Source organism: Pongo abelii, chromosome 6, assembly GCF_028885655.2.
Source record: "Pongo abelii isolate AG06213 chromosome 6, NHGRI_mPonAbe1-v2.0_pri, whole genome shotgun sequence".
NCBI classification, from domain to species: domain Eukaryota; kingdom Metazoa; phylum Chordata; class Mammalia; order Primates; family Hominidae; genus Pongo; species Pongo abelii.
In genome coordinates, this window is record NC_071991.2 from 25,393,620 (window position 1) to 25,399,417 (window position 5,798).

Here is a 5,798-nt window from a genome sequence, read left to right on the forward strand (position 1 = left end):
TAAAGTGTAACCAACAAGTAACATGTAGCCACATGCAAATTTCCTTTTAGATTGTTTTATTATTTTTTAATTTTATGTGAATTTTTATTTTACTAGGTTTTTTGGGAACAGGTGGTGTTTGGTTACAGAGATAAGTTTTTAGTGGTGATTTCTGAGATGTTGGTGCACCCATCACTCGAGCAGTGTACACTGTACCCAATGGGTGGTCTTTTATCCCTAAGATTGTTTTAAATGACACCTAGATTAAATAGAACATTCAAACTGGGATTACTTTTACAGCACCAGAGAAATGCTAAGGAGGAAGCTTTTTGACTGAAACCAAAAGACCTGAATTTATATATTTAATTCCACTAATTAACATTCTTAATTTTACAGAAAAACAGCAATTCTGCCCATGTGCAGGAGTTATGCATTAAAGTGGAGCATGATCACTTCAGATGTTTGTCCAAAACATAAAAATTCTTCCAAGTATTAAGAAAATATTTATACTTCACAGATAATGTTAGTGTATAATACATGGGCATTGAGATGTTTCAAATGAGAAAAATTGAAATTTTTCATGGGGCACTGTTCTACACAAAATATTTATGTAAAATTTTTTACTCGTATATGCATGTGGACGTCTGATGTTTTAGCACAGAATAACGTATTCTCAAAGGTCATTTAATGTAGTAAATTAAAAAATCTTTAAAGTTTACAAGAATCTTAAAACTGCCCAGCAGAACTGATAGAAAAATATGGGAGCTTCCCAGGACCAAAAGTGAATCAAGAGGCAAATTCACAGGAGTCATGAAAGTGAGAAGTTAGAGCTGCTTTCAGGTACAGCTCTGATTGTAGGGCTGATTACACAGACCTCAAGCCTGTGAGGATCGTCCACTCTGCCCCTTGGAATATACAGAGAAAATTACTAACCGGGGCCATCCCAAATGTGAGATCTCTATAATGTAAGAACCAAATTGTAAATTATGAAGCACACAAAATAAGCTACCCAAAAAAGGGAAAGAAATTATACATCACATAAACTTCACAGATTGGAAACATATTTAAAATAATTAAGTAACACAGATGCGGAAAGAGAATATCAAAATAATTTTGAAAACACATAAAGTTCTAAAGCAGGCACTGGGGGCAGTGGCTCATGCGTGTACCCCCAGAACTTCATGGGGGCCAAGGCAGGTGGATCACTTGAGGCCAGGAGTTTGAGATCAGCCTGGGCAACAAAGCAAAAGTTGTCTCTACAACAAATAGGTATAAAATATAAGCCAGGCACAGTGGTGTGTGCTTGTAGTGTCAGCTACTGGGGAGGTGGAGGTGAGAGGGTCTTTTGAGACTGGGAATTTGAGGTTGCAGTGAGCTATGACCACCAGTGAACTCAAGCCTGCGTGACAGAGAGATTCTTTCTCAAACACGCACACACACACACAGACACACACACACACACTAAACAGTCATGTTTTGCAAAGACTCAAACAGAAATTGAACAACCGAAACTTAAATAAATGTAATATACAATGTATGGTTTAATTATTAAACCAAGTTAATAAAAAACAGGATTAGTGAACTAGAATACTGAGATGAATAAATAAAAGAACTACAGAAAAACAAAATGATCACAATACAAACATGATTATACATGTACAAAGAATAAAATGAAATGAAATCAAATACATTGGTTTCACTAGCTTACATACAAATAACAAATCACACTAATAACAAATATTTATAAATTTCTGAAACTCAATATCAGATGAGAACCCTTAAACGCAGAAGTGTATTGTGATTAATAGTGACCACCAATAAAAAATACTCAACAGAAATAAAAGTCAAACTGCATAACAGCAAAGAAAAGAAAAAATTTTAAAGCCATGAGAGAGAAAAGAAGAGAGAACCAATGAAGATGAGAGCAAAGTCTCCACAGCCCACGTTCAGTCAGAAAACAGAGAAATAAGTAAGAGTGCTGAGAGAAGTTACTGTTCAACCAATAATTAGATACTTCACTAACATATTTTGAATAAGTGAGGATGCACTAAATGATTTCCAAAAGTAAAAAATGAGAAATCTTGTTACCAATATGAGCTTATTAAGAATACACTTCAAAAAGAAAAAAAAATTTGAAATGAAGTTCAAGGAATCAAAATGAAATGCAAGAAACTGCAAACATATTGGGCTATGAAATCATGGTGGACAATGAACTAAAGGATCCACCATGTCTTTGGCAGCAACAGTTTCCAAATGATTTACGTAAAATAACAGTGTTAAATGAACTCTATACAATGTAATGAAATAAATTATCAAATCCTCTGATACTTGAATAATTTAACTGAGTTAGCATCTCCTTTTTGGATAATTATTTTCATAGAAAAAATATACAATACTTCTGTCTCATCATTTGCAGAATATCAATTATCCTTTTTTCAGACATTATTAGCACCAGAGGGCTCACAGTGGCATAGGCCCTGGTCACAAGCCTCTGGACACCCAGGATGACTGGATCGTATGTTGATATCAGGATCCAGTAGGATGAGAGGTTCAAATCCAACCAGTACATGACCACAAAGAAACTCACCAACAGCAAGATGCTCTCCGCAGCCCTTTTTTCTGGAGAGACTCTTTGAGAGTCTGGTGCTGTGAAAGTGCTGGGATCGCCTCTGATGCCTGCACAAGACAGTCACCATGCATACACTTGAGAGCAGCATAATTTCCACAAAGTAGACATCTCTGGATAATGACAGAGTAAGAAAAATAAGGCTTCTGATGATGGACTTCCTTGGGGAAATGAGGCAGTTTTATTGAGCGTCAGAAAACCAGTCTGAGTCATATTGAAAGAAACCACAGTGTCGAAGATTATGTAACTACTGCAGGACAACTGAGGGACCATAAGAAGACAAGAACATGTGAAATGTGATTTGTGAATTTATGTTTAAACCTCACCAACCAGGAGGTGCTGGGGCTGATGGTGATGGCCTAGAGCATGCTCAGGAGGCAGGTGGTGCAGATGGAGAGGTCCCTCATCACTCTGCTCAGGTAGAAAAGCGTCTTACACTTGAAGTCATTTTGAAAATGAAGGGACTCAAAAAGGTCTGGAGACACCAAGAACACAATGGTGAGCAGCATCATGATGTGGACCAGGGCCAAGTGACTGGTGGTCAGGTCAGTGGGCTTAGGATCCATAAGGAGCGTCACGGTACCAGAGAAAAGGAGGAGGATTTTGGCCGAGACTCCAGTAACAGCTTGGGCAAAGAAGGCACTTTTGAATGATAACATAATTGGAAACTGTGTTCATTTTAATGGCAAAGAGGAAATATTTGATGTACCTGAAAAAAATCAACCAATAAAACTTCCATCATCAATGTTACTTACTTCAGATTCAAAATTATCACTGTCATTATCATTTTAAATCCATTTATTTTGATTAATATTGATTATCACATATAAATTCTTAAACCTACAGCCTCATCGTTATATGATAAAATTATTAATATAGTTTATCGAACGCCCACACATGCACAGTCACACCTGTAGAGGGCGAACATTATCTGTGCTCCTATAGTACCAAGGACACACTTTTTTCGTAAGCATTTTTGACTTTTTGCATTCCTTCATTTAATTTTCACCTGTGAGAACTGTGACATGTATATAAAAATGAATCATGGGTGTTTGTGGAACTGAACTGAGGTAGATTTTGTGCTAATGGAAAAAGCAATCACCTGATGTATTTTGGAAAAAAATAATAATGCATTGAGTGGCTGTGATATCACATCAGTCTGACATCATGCTAAACATCACATTCGTGCATGTAACGTTTCATGTATCCTATAAAAATTATATAGCAGACACATAGCAGAAGGTGTTCTTTTCAGATAGTTTGTGGTAGTAAAAAAATCTCCCTATTAGCAATTAGTATAATAGGATTAAACATAATTTTATTACGGTCATCTACTAAAATCTTCTTAACGTGAAGTACATTAAAAACCTTGGGAGTGCGCCTGGCCGGCCCCGCCGTGGGGCCGCGCGGGGACGCACGCAGGTGGACCCGTGGACTGAGCCCGGCCGCCCATGGCCTGGGCCACTACGGCCAAGCGGAGCCGCGTGCCTCCCGCCGCGCCCGAGTGCAACACAGAGGGGCTGCCGCGCGCCTTCCTGCAGAGGCTGCGCACGCTGTTCGACATCCTGGACCACCGGCGGAGCGGCTGCGGGCACCTGCGCGAGATCCAGTCCCGCTGGCAGGGCGCCGACGCGCGGGAGCTGCCCCGCGGGGTCCTGGAGGGCCTGCCCGAGGTGGCCCCGGCCAGCGGCTACCTGACCTTCGAGCGCTTCGTGGCCAGCCTGCGCACCGCGCTGCTGAGCGCCGACGGCTGCCCCCGGGATCCCACGCACGTCCCGGCCCCGCGCGGGGGCCAGCCGCCGTAGCGCCTGATGTTCGCGCCGGCCGTGGAGCAGTGGACGGTCCTGGAGAGGAAGCCCCTGCTCCTGGGCCTGCGCGCTTCTCTGGCCGGTCCCAGCGGCACGGCCCGCAGCCCGGAGCAGCTGTGCGCACCCGCCGAAGCGGCGCCCTGCCAGGCGGAACCAGAGCGATCCCAGAGCGCGGCGCTGGAACGGAGCCCGAGCGCGGAGGCAGGTGCAGCGGCCTGCAGGGCCATGGAGGCAGACTCAGGGGATGCCCCGCGGGCCCGCGTGCCCGAGGGGAACTTCAGAGGCACACCATCACCAGCGGCGTGGACTGCGGCCTGCTGAAGCAGATGAAGGAGCTGGAGCAGGACAAGGAGGTGCTGCTGCAGGGTTTGGAGATAATGGCGCGGGGCCGCGGTTGGTACCAGCAGCAGCTGCAACGAGTGCAGGAGCGCCAGTGCCGCTTGGGCAGGAGCAGAGCCAGCGCCGACTTTGGGGCCATGGGAGCCCCCGCCAAGGTACATGAGGTGGCCGGGTGCCTGGGAGAGCTGCTGGCTGCGGCCTGTGCCAGCTGGGCCCTGCCCACGTCCTCCTCCGGGCCCCCTGCTTTGCCCTGACGTCCACCTCGTCCCCGGGCTGTCAGCAGCAGACCATCCTCATGTTGAAGGAGCAGAACCGACTCCTCACACAGGTGACCGAGAAGAGTGAGCGCATCACGCAGCTGGAGCAGGAGAAGTCGACGCTCATTAAGCAGCTGTTTGAGGCCCGCGCCCTGAGCCAGCAAGACGGGGGGGCCTCTGGACCTTACCTTCATCTTGCCGGTGTGGGCTGAGCGGGCCCACAGGGCCAGCCTGGCACTCAGCCCTTCGGGGTGGGCACTCTGTCACACCCAACCTCTCTGGCTGGAGATCCCCGGCAAGCCCTGGCGGTCCCAGAATGGGCGCCTTCCTGCAACCCTTGCCATCCAGGATCCCCAGGCCTGTCCCCGGCTAGCCCCCGCACCGAGCCCTTGACTCGGTTTTGGCTTCCGGTGCTGACATGGGCTGAAGCTCTCTTGAGGCTGCATAGTCCGCAGCTACTACTGCCGCTGTCAGTGGACAGTGGGGGACCCCTCCACCAGTTACCTGATCTCTGGTCGCCCGGTTTCCAGCGGCGCTGCCCTGGGTCCCATCTCCAGGGAAAGGCACTGCTCACGCCAGGCTGCACTTCCGACAACGGCCAGCAGAGGGCGATGGGCGGCACAGATGCGGCGCTGAGGCTGCGCCCCAGACCTGGGGGGTCCGAGGGCAGCTTACCCCAACATCAACCAGGGCACCAGGACAAGGTGGCTGTCGCTCGGATGGGAGCAGATGGAGGGGATGGGGAAGGCCTGTAAGCGGGGGTTGCCTGCCTGCCCCAGGGATTGCGGT

General features: G+C 46.9%; 2 pseudogenes; one reads left to right on the forward strand and one right to left on the reverse strand.

Annotated features, from left to right (window-relative positions):
- On the reverse strand, nt 2,354-3,264 carry PONPYGV1R-PS1853 (vomeronasal 1 receptor ponPygV1R-ps1853 pseudogene; annotated as a pseudogene).
- LOC100456842 (suppressor APC domain-containing protein 2-like) lies at nt 4,057-5,402 on the forward strand (annotated as a pseudogene).
- The last annotated feature ends 396 nt before the right edge of the window (nt 5,403-5,798 follow it).